Genomic DNA, 14,230 nt, shown 5'->3' with positions numbered 1-14,230 from the left:
GCTTCCCATGTACAAGGTCCCAGGTTGAAACCTTGGTACTGCTTAAAAACGAAATAAAATTAAAATAAAATATAAAAATAAACTAGTACTTGGATTTTTAAAAAGATCTCGTGCCTTTCTAAAACCTAAATAATTTGCACACCACTAAATCCTAAACTAGAAATTCAGTGAAGAAACTAACATTAACTTCCTAAAGAAGCTAAAGCATCAGAGTGGAAATTTAGACAAAATATTGCCAAGTACACCTAACATCTATTTCACTGCATTTGCACTTGTGTTGGTACTATTTTGGATGTCGTTATGATTCATTCAAATTCAATTCCCAGCAAGTGCAGCTGTTGGACAAAGAAAAAGGAGAATTAATACCAATAGCATTTCCTATTTTTAATGTCTCTAATTTGGTCCATTAAATTAAATTACAGATCTTCTCATTTCAGTTTATATATTCCTCTCATTTGATGTATGAGTATTATGTCATATCATCAGTAGTGACCATATATGCCATGAAAACAACTTTGTGTGTTGTACTTTCTAGTGTGGCCTGATCAACTTATAAGATGAAAATTTTACTGAGTAGACTTTTGTGGTTTTTTTGGTAAAGATTTATTTAAAAAATTTTTTTTTCTCTTCCTTCCCCCCGCCCCCAAGCTGTCTGCTTTCTGTGTCCATTCGCTGTGTGGTCTTCTGTGTCTGCTTGTATTCTTGTCAGCAGCACACGGAATCTGTGTCTTGTTTTTTGCGTCATCTTGCTGCATCAGCTCTCTGTGTGTTCGGTGCCACTCCTGGGCAGGCTGCACTTTTTTCGCGCCGGGTGGCTCTCCTTACGGGGCGCACTCCTTGCGCACGGGGCTCCCCTACGCAGGAGACACCCCTGCGTGGCAGGGCATTCCCTGCATGCATCGCACTGCGTGTGGGCCAGCTCATCACATGGGTCAGGAGGTCCTGGGTTTGAACCTCGGACCTCCCATGTGGTAGGCAGACACCCTATCCATTGGGCCAAATCCGCTTCCCCTGAGCAGGCTTTCTTAAAGCAATGTAATAGAATTTTAAGAGGCACGGAGGAAAGAGTTGCAAGAATGATGGGATGGTGTCATGGCCTGTAGAGAGTTTGTAGTTGAGGACGAGGCATCATGATCCCCTCAGAACTCAGTCACAACCTGAGAGACCATGGTTCAAGGGGGGAGTGGAGGGGAGGACATGAAATGAGTGTCCACGCTGATTGGGCAAGTGCATGAAAAATAAGAGTGGACAAGGACGTTAACAAATGAGACAGTGGACAAGGATATTATGTCATATCATATTAAAAAATAGTGGACAAGGACATTAATAAATAAGAGAGTGGACGAGGACGTGCACCCAGGAGGGTGGTGGGGCCAGGGGAGTTTCTTGAAGAGTGAAGACTGGCCTTATCCTGTGTGGAGACAGAAGGGTGCATCTCTGGGTGAAAGGGAGAAGTTTCTTCTATAATGATTAACTTAAGGAGGGTGTTCTGTCCTCCAATCACACTCCAGCTCGCTCAATGCCTCGGTGATAAGAGTAGGTGAAGAAACCAAGGTAGAGGGCACCGGTTGAGGGGAGAGCCAGCCGAGCCTGGATTCTACTGAGATGGCGACCGGCCTCCAGGTTCCCCGGTGGCTGCTCCCGGGGCTGCTGCTTTTCCTGGGCTTCGGGCCCTGGGCCCAGGGTGGGAAGGTGCTGGTGGTGCCCGTGGAGGGCAGCCACTGGCTCAGCATGCGGAAGGTCGTGCAGGAGCTCAGCGCCAGAGGCCACCAGGCCATGGTTCTCGCACCGGAGGTGAATATGCACATAAAAGGAGACGACTTTTTCACCCTGAAAACCTATGCCACGCCGTTCACCCAAGAAGAACAGGATCATATCATCATGAGCCATGGAGAGACAGCTTTTGAACAAGTACATTTTCTGAAGAAATTTTTAAAAAGTATAATATTGTTGAAAACTGGAGTTACACTCTTACAAAAGTCTTGTGCAGGGCTGCTGCAGAGCAAGGACCTTCTCAGGTCCCTGAATGCCAGCTCCTTTGATGTGGTTCTCACAGACCCCGTTTTCCCCTGTGGTTCATTGCTGGCTGAGTACCTGTCAGTTCCTGTGGTGTATTTTTTGCGCATGATTCCATGTGACTTAGATTTTGAGGGCACACAGTGTCCCAACCCGTCTTCCTATATTCCTAGGATGTTAACAATGAATTCAGACCACATGACTTTCCTGCAAAGGGTCAAGAACATGCTCTACCCTCTGGCCCTGAAATACATTTGCCATGTTTCTTTCAAGCCCTTTGCAAACCTCGCCTCTGAGCTCTTTCAGAGAGAGGTGTCTGTGGTGGAGATTTTCAGCTACGCTTCCGTGTGGCTCTTCAGAGGAGACTTTGTGCTGGACTACCCCAGGCCCATCATGCCCAACATGGTCTTCATTGGAGGCATAAACTGTGCCCACAGAAAGCCACTGTCTCAGGTGGGTATGAGTCCTTTTCCCGGTCAGGGTTCCACGGGGAACACATTTTTTTAAAAAACTTTCATTGGAGAACTTACTTCCCTTGCAATCTTTCTCACAATTTCTACTTCTCATTCTCTTGTAACAATCTTTGGGAAATACATGATTAAAGTGTCTACAGTAGTGTAGTTAAAGTTTGGCGTGGCCCCTGAGTGGAAGGAGAGGCAGGGGTGAAGGTCTGTAATTTGACTGACAAGAACAGTGTGGCTCAGTCAAGACTGTCCATTGGTAGAGGCACTGCCATCAAGGCTGTGTAGATTTCTTCTGCCCTGTGAGGGCAGCAAAACAGATCCAACTGGGGTACTGATCTCTCTGGGATTGTTGCTTGCAGGTGTTCAGTAGAAGGACAAAGGAACCAACAAATTGCATTTGTTAACAGGGTAGGGTTTGGAGGTCCTGTCTTGGAAGGTGTGGAGATGTGGTTACAAGAGGACCTCCCCAGTCCAAGGAAGAAGACGATTCAAAGAGGTTAAACAGATTAAGTGGAAGTGAGACAATCCCAAGGAGGAAGGGCTAGGGTTCATGATCTGGGAAAGCAAATGATGAAGTGCAGGTTTTCTGAGCTTTTCTGACAGGATGGTCCTTGACTGGGAGTTGGTCGGTGGAGTAGAAGGTATGACTGTTGCAGGGTTGGGATGGCATCATGAAAGTGCATGTCCAGTAGGTTTTCTACTTGGGACACTGAAATCATCAAAGGGTGGTGGTGGGGCCAGTGAGTTCAAACTAAGAACCCAGTGACGGGGGTGTTAGTGTGGATGAGTAATGATTCTAGTAGGTGAAGTGTTTTAGGATGAGCTGAGCACACCACTGAACCATACCGCACCACCCCAAGTTTCCTTGCTAGAAAGGGCTGCTTTACCAATAATTTTAGAGGCATCTTATATTAGCCCTCAGTATTTGGTTATTTGCTTGAAATAGGATTTTTAGGGACTGGATTTTGTTTCTTTTAATTTTTTTAAATTTATTTATTTCTCTCCATTCCTCCCCTCTCAGCCCCCCTCCCCCTTTGTCTTCTGTGTGTTCGTTCTTTTTGTGTTCTTCTGCATCCACTTGCATTATTTGGCGGCACAGGAAAACTGCGGTCTTTTTTGTTGCGTCATCTTGCTGTGTCAGCTCTCCGTGTGTGGCAACTCTCCTGGGTGGGCTGCTCTTTATTCACATGGGATGGCTTTCCTTGCAGGGTGCAGTCCTTGCACATGGGGCACCCCTACGCAGGGTCGCCCCTGCGTGGCACGGCACTCCTCACGCGCAGCAGACAGACTGTGCATGGGTCAGCTCACCAAACGGGTCAGGAGGCCCTGGGTATTGAACCATGGACCCTCCATATGGTAGGCGGACGCTCTATCAGTTGAGCCATGTTTGCTTCCTGGATTTGGTTTCTTAATCCACTGAGGAAACTACCACTTTTATAGGAAAATCAGCCCATGTACATCCTATTCACTGAATTTATTTTCTTATTTTTTATTTTTTATCTTGGCAAAGCAGATGTTATTGGGGCACCTGGGCCACTGACTGCTCCTGGCATGGCCAGGGGGCCGCCCCAGTCCATAGCCCGGCGCTCAGCCCGACCCTCCTTTCCTCCTCCCTGACCACCTCCCTCTGGGCTCCCAGGGCCACGCGGACCACTCATGGCTCCCAAAGTGGCAGCTGGAGTGGTGACACCTGCTCCCAAGTGTGGCCGGGGGACCCAGGTGGCAGGTTTTGTCGCAGTTGCACCATGGTGGGCAGGAACCATGTGACTCTGGGCAGCAGGAGGAGGCAGAGGTGGCAGTGGCAACAGCAGGGGCCCCGGCAGTGGTGCGCAAACTTTTTTTTTTAAAGATGTATTTATTTTATTTATACTCCTGCTTCCCCTCCTTCCACCCTGATTCACCGGGAGACCTCTGATGGGGAGAGAGGTTCCCTGTCAATTGTGTCACCTCAGTTTCTTCACTGTATTTATATAACTTTTTTTTTAAGATTTATTTTTTATTTATTCCCCCCCCCTACTGTTGTCTGCTCTCTGTGTCCATTCACTGTGTGTTCTTCTGTGACCGCTTCTATCCTTATCAGCGGCACCGGGAATCTGCGTTTCTTTTTGTTGTGTAAGATCTCCATGTGTGCGGCGCCATTCTTGGGCAGGTTGCACTTTCTTTCACACAGGGCAGCTCTTCTTACTCCTTGTGCATGGAGTTCCCCTACGCGGGGAAGACCCCTGTGTAGCAGGGCACTCCTTGCGCACATCAGCACTGCGCATGGGTCAGCTCCACATGGGTCAAGGAGGCCTGGGGTTTGAACTGCGGACCTCCCAAGTGGTAGGTGGCTGCCCTATCCATTGGGCCAAGTCTCCTTCCCATATATAACTTCTTTGATGTTAGGTCTTTTATAGTTGTGTTCTTCCTTCTTTATCTTAATGTATTATTATAAAGGACTCTAATCAGCATTCTTCTTAAAATATATTTTTATTGAAGTATATCATTCATACATGAACATACCTAAACAATAAGCATATAGGAAAGGCTGTGAACTAACAAAATAAACATGCAAAACATCATACAGGGGTCCCATACATCATCCCCTCCACGAACACATTGTGTTGTTGTGAAATATTTGTTACAAAATATGCAAGAGCATTGTCAATATGTTATTATTAGCTATAGCCCTATCTTACATTTGGTGTATTTTTTCCCCAACCTATTTTTTTAAAAGATATTTTTATTACAGAGTTTGTGAACTTAACAAAACTTTCCCCCTGCTTCTCCATATTCCCACAACCATGAAATAATGATGTATATCTGCTCTAGCTCACAGAAGGACACCCTTGCATCTGTACCATCACCCACAATTCTCATCTGTGTTATTCAGGGCCTAGATTATTCTCTAGCTTTCTTTCAATCAACACTTACTTCCCCAGACTACCCTTTTCAGTCACAATACCATTTGCAAACCAGCTGCTCTTAACTATAATGTGTGACCATTAACTCTATCCATTTCCACACTTTAACAGTCCAGTTAATTAACACTTCTACAGATATTAAGCATTAGTAGTTCTTCTCAACCCTCCTCTTTTCTCCTAATAACCATACTGCTGGGTTTAACTCCATGTGTTTATTCTTCATATTTAGGTCATGCTAATGAGAACATGCAATATTTGTCCTTTTGTGTCTGGCTTACTTAGCTTAGCATAATGTCTTCAAGATTCTTGCATGTTATATCACGTGTCCCAATTTCATTTTTTCTTACTGTAGCATAGTATTCCATCGTATGTATATACCTTGTTTTGTTTATCCATTCTTTGGTTGATGAACACTTGGTTTGTTTCCATCTTTTGGAATTATGAACAACACTGCTGTGAACATCGGTGTGCAGCTGTTTGTGTCACAGTTTTTAGTTCTTTTGAATATATTCCTTGTAGAGGAATTGCTAGATCAAATGACAGTTCTATACTTAGCTTCCTGAGGAACCACTAAGCTGTCTTCCATGGAGGATGCACCATTTTACAATCCCACCAACAGTGGGATTTCTCCACATGCTTTCCAGCACGTATTGTTGTCCTTTTATTTTTTTCTATAATAGCCATTCTATGCAGCGTTACATGATATCTCATTGTTGTTTTGATTTACATTTCCCTAAGAGCTAGTTGTATGAAACGTTATTTCCTGTGTTTTTTGGCTGTTGGTATTTCTTCTTTGGTAAAATGTCTGTTTAAATCATTTGCCCATTTTAAAATTGGATTGATTGCTCTTTTATTGTTGAGTTGCATGATCTTTTTATGTACAATGGAAATCAAACCCTTATTGGATATGTGGCTTCCAAATATTTTCTCCCATTGAGTGGGCTGCCTTTTCACCTTCTTGATGAAGTCCTATGATTCAGAGAAGTGTTAAAATTTGAGGAAGTCCCATTTATCCATTAATCTTTCATTGCTTATGCTTTCAGTATAAGGTTTAAGGATCCACCACCTATCACCAAGTCTCAAGATGTTTCTGTATATTTTCTTCTAGGAATTTTATGGTTCTTGCTTTTATATTTAGGGCTTTGATCCATTTTGAGTTAGTTTTTGTATAAGGTGTGAGATAGGAGTCTTCTTTCTTTCTTTTGGCTACAGATATCTAGCTCTCCCAACACCGTTTCTTGAATACTCTGTTCTGGACCTGCTGGGTGGGTTTGAATGGCTTGTCAAATATCCCTTGGTCATAAATGTGAGTTTCTGTTTCTGAACCATCAATTCGGTTAAAATTGGTCTACTTGCCTATCTTTATGCCAATATCCTGCTCTTTTTGCCACTGTAGCTAGGTCGTATGATTTCAAGTCTGGAAGGGAGAGTCCTCCAAACTCAGCTTTCCTTTTTAAGATGTTTTTGGCTATCGGGGGCCTCTTGCCCTTCCAGCTAAATTTGATAATTGTGTTTTCCATTTGTTTATAAATGCTGGTGAAATTTTTATTGGGATTGCATTGAATCTGTATATCAATTTGGTTAGAATTGACATTTTAATAGTATTTAGTCTTTCAATCCATGAGCATGGAATGTTCTTCCTATTATCTAGGTCCATTTTGATTTCTTTTAGCAATGCATTGTAGTTTTCTGAATGCAAGTACTTTATATCCTTGGTTGTTTATTCCTAAATATTTGATTCTTTTAGTTGCTATTGTAAATGGAATTTTTTCCCAGACTTCCTCCTCATATTGTGCATTATAATTGTATAGAAACACCACTAAATTTTGTGTATTGATCTTGTACCCTGACATTCTACTGAAATCATTTATTAGCTCTTGCTGCTTGGTTGTAGATTTTTCAGGATTTTCTAGATATAGGATCGTATCATTTTCAAATGGTGAAAGTTTTACTTCTTCCTTTCTGATTTCGATAGCTTTTATATCTTTTTCTTCCCTGATTGCTCTAGATAGAACTTTAGCACTATATTGAACATTATTGGTGACAGTGGGCATCCTTTTCTTTTCCCTAATTTCAATGGGAAAGCTTTCAGTCTTCCACCATTGAGTATAATGCTAGTTGTGGGTTTTTCTTACATGGCCTTTATCTTGTTAGAGAAAGTTTCCTTCAATTCCTATCTTTTGTAGTGTTTTAAAAAATATTTTTCTAGTATTTTTTATTAAGAAAGGATGGTGTATTTTCTTAAATGCCTTTTCTGCATCAATCAATAAGGTCATGTGATTTTTTCCTCTTTGATTTATTAATGTGATGAATTATGCTACTAATCAGTAGCTGAAGTTGGTGCCACACTATGCCTTCCACTCCCATTTTTGGGAAATAGGGTTTCCAACTCCAGGTACGGAATAACTCCTGAGGCAACTTGCCCTGCAGGCACCAGCCTCTGCATTGTGGAGTGCTCTATTCACAAATCTTCTCTGCAGATGGGCAGTTTCCTCCTTCCATACTTCTAGGGATGTTGCAAGATGCTCTTCTGGTCTCCTGGGGCACCCAAACAGTGCTTTAGATCACTCTGGGTGATTAACAGCCTAGTGGCAGGAGCTGACTCTAGGAGTGCCTTACTCTGCCACCATTTTGGCTTCCCTAATCTCCATTCTTTTTTCACCAAATCATGCAATATCTATTCTACTGGATTATTTTCCTTTATTGATGTATTTTTAAATTATAAATATATGCACCTTTTAGCTTTGTAAAAATGTTTAAAAGTAGAAAGACATTCAAAATGAATTGTTAGTCTTTTAGTTTGTTCATGTGAAAATGAGCAAACTAACTGCATTGGTTCAAATCTTCACTGCCATTTTCTTAGCTCAATGACCTTGATGCCAACCAGTACCTGATAAATAAATCACCCAATAAATATTATCAATTACCATTACCATTGCTACAGCTTAAATATTGCCCAGGTGGACAAAGTGTGTCCTCTGGAGACTTGCTGTCTGCCCCACTTAACCTTCAGGATCCATGAATCTCGTGGTCCTGTATCCATCTGGACTCATTGCAGTCTCAACAACTTAATCTCTGTAGTTATTTTCTTGTTCATCCTGGCATCCATATTTTTTGTAGACTCGTATTTATGGGTTAAGCTCTCCAAATACAAGTGTATTTATCAAAATGTCTGCATGTATTTCTGTTTTTCCTGTAGAAATGTTGGTGCCAATTTACTTGGTATATAAAATTTAATTTATTCAAAAATCTTCATAATGCTTATACATGATAGGTACAATATTTTCATCTCATTAAAATTTTTTTCAAAAAATGTTGAGATTGTCACCCGTACTCGTTTGGTTTATGCTTAGACTTCTTTTAGCAGCTTTTGTTGTTTTCTCTAAGATGAAAGATCAAAGTCTGTTTTTTCAATGTTTGCTCCAAAACATTTTTAACCTTGTATAAATTATTTCATTTATTCTTGTAAGTAGACCTTCATAATCAAAGTTGCCTTTTCACTGTGTTTTGTTAATGTGAAATTAAGTTTTGGTTATAAGCAAAAGCTGTTTTCATAGGGAACAATAATTGTACATTCGGTTTAACAGAAATAAAAGAATATTTGTCATAAAATGGAACATTGTTACATAGCTTCTTCACCATGCAAGTACATTCTAAAATTTTTTCAGATTCCAAAAGTCAAAATTACTTGTACTGTTTGAGCTTTAAGAGTGGACTGTTTAAGTGCAACATTATCAATATCAGCTCCTTAACAGAAAAAAGCAAAGTGACCTATGATGTCTCGCCTGGAAGAGGGAATTGAGACTTACACTTAACATGAAAATCATGTATTAGACTCCTGCAGGAAATTCTTCAGGATACCTTATCCAACTCTTCTTCACAGTCCTAACATATCGCTTTGAAGAGGCCTGATAAGTCTTTCTCCTTGGCAGACTCATTTTCCCAAATCATGGAAGTAGAAGTTTGCACATATGCATAACATGATGATAGAAAATAAGATCTAGTAAATTAGATTTTAAATTTCGGTTCTAAGTCTCCTCTTCGATACCAGTAGATAAGTATGCAGGCAGAAATGCTGCTCAAAGCGATGCAGAAGGCAACAAATACATTCAGTGGTTTTGGAGGTAGCTGAGGGAAACAAAAGCCCTGATCAGTGTTACCAGAAGCAGTAAAGATGATAAGCCTCCCACAACGAAATGGATGATTCGATCCTTGGCGGACGCCTCTCCGAACAGACGTCTGTCGCCCAGGCCACTGGTGCCATAGTTTCTGGCAGAAAAGCCCTCCACTTCTGGGTGTCTCCCCTCTCCCCCCGCCACTGGAAACCCAGCAACATTACCTCCCGTGGTCTCGCGCCGACAACTCCAAACGCCTCCCATTCACCGAGCACTCAGAGCCGGAACCGCAGGTCAAGTCGGGGAAGGTCCCCAGGGCGGGTGGGCGCTCAGGCGCGGGGCCGAGGCCGCTCCGCCCGAGCCCGGCTTGGTCCACGTCGGGAGCAGCCCCGCCTTCCCCGCCGCCCACGGGGGCGAGTCCTGGCCGCGCGGGCGTCCGGGCGCGCAGGGGCGCGGGCGAGAGGCGCGGGGAAGGCGGGGACCTTGGCGCGGGCGCAGGGCTGGCGTGCGGGCTGGACGCTGCGCCAAGGTCTTTCTTTCTTAAGCTAAGGGCTGACGACAGATTGAGTTATTTTATTGGTTTTCTCAAAGAAACACCTTTTGGATTTATTCCTTCTGCTCTTTTTTTTTTTTTTTTGGCTGTTTCATTAATTTCAGCTTAAAATTCAAAAATTATCTCCTCTTGCTTGGAAGCATTATCGTGTTGAAGGCTATAAATAAAACCTTTTCTATGCCCCTTAGGTTTGGGTGTGCATTTCTCTCCCTTTCATTGTTCTTAAAGAGAATTTTAATTTCAGTTTTTGATTTCCATTTTTATTCAGTGCATTGTCTAGGAGGCTGTTTCTTAATTTCCACAGAGTAGAGACTTTTGTCTTTTCCATTATTTTCCTCTAATCATTCTGGATTGCAATTAGAGAATTTTTAGGGGAGAAGTTACTGGTGTTAGACTTGTTGTGATTTTTTTTTAAGGTACCGGTGCCGAAATTGAACCTGGGACCTTGTATTTGGGAAGCCGGTGCTCAACCACTGAGCCACCGTTGGCTCCCCTGCATTCATGTTTTTGTTTTGTATGCTAGTTGCTTGTTTTTCTGTTTTTTGGTTTTTGTTTTTGTTATTTGGATGTACTGGGTACTGAACCTGGGACCTCCCGTGTGGGAAGCAGATGTTCAACTGCCTGAAGTATGAGTATTAAGTCATCTCATCAGCAATGATGACATGTGTCATCAAAACAGCTCTGTATTTTATACTTTGTAGTGTGGCCCTGATCAACTTTGAAGGGGAAAATTTTACTGAGTTGGCTTTCTTAAATCAGTGTAACAGTTTCAAGAGGCACAGAGGAAAGAGTTGTAAAGTGATGGGGTGGTGTCATGGCCAAGGGAGGGTTTGTTGTTGGAGACGAGGCATCATGATCCCCTCAGAACTCAGTCTCAACCTGAGAGACCGTGGTTCAAGGGGGGAGTGGAAGGGAGGAAATGAAATCAGTGTCCACACTGATTGGGCAAGTGGATGAAAAATAAGAGTGGACAAGGACGTTAACATATGAGACAGTGGACAAGCATGTTAGAAAATAGTGTTTAAGAATGTTTGAAAATGAGTGGACAAAAGAAAAAGGAGTGGACAAGGATGTTAACATGTAAGTAAGTGGACGAGGACGTGCGCCCGAGAGGGTGGTAGGGTCAGGGGAGTTCGTTGAAGAGGGAAGCCTGGCCTTGTACTGTGTGGAGACAGAAGGGTGTGCCCATGGGGAAAGGGAGTGTTTCTTCTATAATGATTAACTTAAGGAGAGCGTTCTGTCCTCCAATCACACTCCATCTTGCTCAATGCCTCGGTGATAAGAGTAGGTGAAGAAACCAAGGTAGAGGGCACAGGCTGAGTGGAGAGCCAGCCGAGCCCGGATTCTTCTGAGATGGCGACCGGCCTCCAGGTTCCCCGGTGGCTGCTCCCGGGGCTGCTGCTTTTCCTGGGCTTCGGGCCCTGGGCCCAGGGTGGGAAGGTGCTGGTGGTGCCCATGGATGGCAGCCACTGGCTCAGCATGCGGAAGGTCGTGCAGGAGCTCAGCGCCAGAGGCCACCAGGCCGTGGTTCTCGCACCGGAGGTGAATATGCACATAAAAGGAGACGACTTTTTCACCCTGAAAACCTATGCCACGCCGTTCACCCAAGAAGAACATGATCAACTCATCACGGTCCAGAATCAGATGATTTTTGAACGAGAACATTTTCTGAAGAGATTTTTTAAAAGTATGACAATGATGAAAAATGCAGTTACGCTCTTTCAAAGGTCTTGTGCAGCACTATTGCAGAGCAAGGACCTTCTCAGGTCCCTGAATGCCAGCTCCTTTGATGTGGTTCTCACAGACCCCGTTTTCCCCTGTGGGGCATTGCTGGCTAAGTACCTGTCAGTTCCTGTGGTGTATTTTTTGCGTGCGATTCCATGTGACTTTGATTTTGAGGGCACACAGTGTCCCAACCCGTCTTCCTATATTCCTAGGATGTTAACAATGAATTCAGACCACATGACTTTCCTGCAAAGGGTCAAGAACATGCTCTACCCTCTGGCCCTGAAATACATTTGCCATGTTTCTTTCACGCCCTTTGCAAGCCTCGTCTCTGAGCTCTTTCAGAGAGAGGTGTCCTTGGTGGAGATTTTCAGTCACGCTTCCGTGTGGCTCTTCAGAGGAGACTTTGTGCTGGACTACCCCAGGCCCATCATGCCCAACATGGTCTTCATTGGAGGCATAAACTGTGCCCACAGAAAGCCACTGTCTCAGGTGGGTATCAGCGCCTTTTCCCAGTCACGACTCCAGGGGGAACACATTTTTAAAAAACTTTCTGTCAAGACCTTACTTATCTAGCAAGCTTTCTCACGATTTCTCTTTCTCTTTGCAATAATCTTTGGGGAGATACATTAATAAAGTGTCTTCAGTAGTGTAGTTAAAGTTTGGCATGGTCCCTGAGAGGAAGGAGAGGCAGTGGTGAAGTTCTGTCATTTGACCGACAAGAACGGTGTGGCTCAGCCAAGACTGTCCATTTGCAGAGGCACTGCCATCGTGGCTGTGTAGATTTCTTCTGCCCTGTGAGAGCAGCAAAACGGATCCACTGGGGAACTGATCCCTCTGTGGAACGTTGATTTCAGGTGTTCAATAGAAGGAAGTAGGAGCCAGCAATCGCATTTGTTAACTGGGTAGGTTTTAGAGGTCCTGCCTTTGAAGGCATGGAGATGTGGTTTCAAGGCGACCTCAGCAGTCCAAGGAAGAAGATGTTTCAAAGAGGTTGAACAGGTTAGGTGGAAGTGAGATAATTCTAGACAGGAAAGACTGGGGTTCATGATCCAGGATGGCAACAATGAAGTGCAGCTTTTTTGAGCTTTTTAACAGGATTTTCCCTGACCTGGAGCTGGTGCCTGGAGTAGAACCTGGGGATGTCCCAGATCTGTGAAGGTGTAAAGAAAGTGCATGTCAAATGGGTTTTCTACTTGGGACACTGATATCATCAAAGGGTGGTGGTGGGGTCAGTGAACTCAAGTTAAGAACCCAGTGAAGAGGGTATCAGTGTGGTAGAGAAATGAGTCTAGTAAGCGAAGGGTTTTAGGAGGGGCTGAGCAAACCACCAAACTATCCCGCCCCACCCCAAGTTTCCTAGCTAGAAACGACTGCTTTATCAGTAATTTCAGAGGCATCTTTATTCGCCCTCAGTACTTGGGCTATTGGCTTGAAATAAGATAATTGGGGACTGGATTTTGTTTCTTAATCCACTGAGTAAACTACCACATTTTTAGGAAAATCAGCCCATGTACATCCTATTCACGAATTTATATAACTTCTTTGCTGTTGTCTTTTAAAGTTGTGTTCTTCCTTCTTTTTATTAAGGTGTCATTATAAAGACCTCTAATCAGCATTCTTTTTAAAATATATTTTTATTGAAGTATATCATTCATACATGAACATATGTAAACAATAAGTGTGTAGGAAAGGCTGTGAACTAACAAAATACACATGCGAAACATCATACAGGGGTACCATACATCATCCCCTCCATGAACACATTGCATTTTTGTGAAATATATCTTACAAAATATGTAAGAGCATTGTCAATATGTGCTGTATTTTTCTCCAAACCTATATTTTAAAAATATATATTTCAGAGTTTGTGAACTTACAAAACTTTCCCCCTTCTTCTCCATATTCCCACCACCACAAAATAGTGATGTATATCTGCTCTAGCTCACAGGACACCCTTGCATCTGTACCATCACCCACAATTCTCATCTGCCTCTGGGTTCACTGTGTTATTCAGGGCCTAGATTACTCTCTAGCTTTCTTTCAATCAACATTTACTTCTCCAGACTACCCTTTTCAGCCACAATACCATTTGCAAACCAGCTGCTCTTAACTGTAATGTGTTACCATTAACTATCCATTTCCACACTTTAATAGTCAAGTTAATTAAAACTTCTACAGACATTAAGCATCAGTCGTTCTTCTCAACCCTCCTCTTTTCTCCTAATAACCATACTCTAGGTTTTAACTCCATGTGTATATTATTCGTATTTAGTTCATACTAAGGACACCATGCAATATTTGTCCTTTTGTGTCTGGCTTACTTTGCTTAGCATAATGTCTTCAACTTTCATCCATGTTATTACATGTGTCCCAATTTCATTTTTTCTTACTGTAGCATAGTATTCCATTGTATGTATATACCTTGTTTTGTTTATCCATTCTTTGTTTGAT

The 14,230-nt window shown here is 42.9% G+C and overlaps 1 protein-coding gene and 2 pseudogenes across 2 annotated transcripts in view; all 3 read left to right on the top strand.

The window, feature by feature from the left end:
• The window catches only part of LOC101436400 (UDP-glucuronosyltransferase 1A10), a 107,416-nt gene that overhangs the window by 24,791 nt on the left and 68,395 nt on the right, over window positions 1–14,230 (top strand). The window lies entirely within an intron of this gene.
• On the top strand, window positions 568–5,729 carry LOC131279101 (UDP-glucuronosyltransferase 1A3 pseudogene; annotated as a pseudogene).
• On the top strand, window positions 10,385–12,677 carry LOC131279099 (UDP-glucuronosyltransferase 1A3 pseudogene; annotated as a pseudogene).

Source organism: Dasypus novemcinctus, chromosome 7 (genome assembly GCF_030445035.2).
Source record: "Dasypus novemcinctus isolate mDasNov1 chromosome 7, mDasNov1.1.hap2, whole genome shotgun sequence".
In the NCBI taxonomy this organism is placed as follows: domain Eukaryota; kingdom Metazoa; phylum Chordata; class Mammalia; order Cingulata; family Dasypodidae; genus Dasypus; species Dasypus novemcinctus.
Note: the sequence above shows the minus strand (reverse complement) of the source record. Positions and strands in the feature narration are given on the sequence as shown.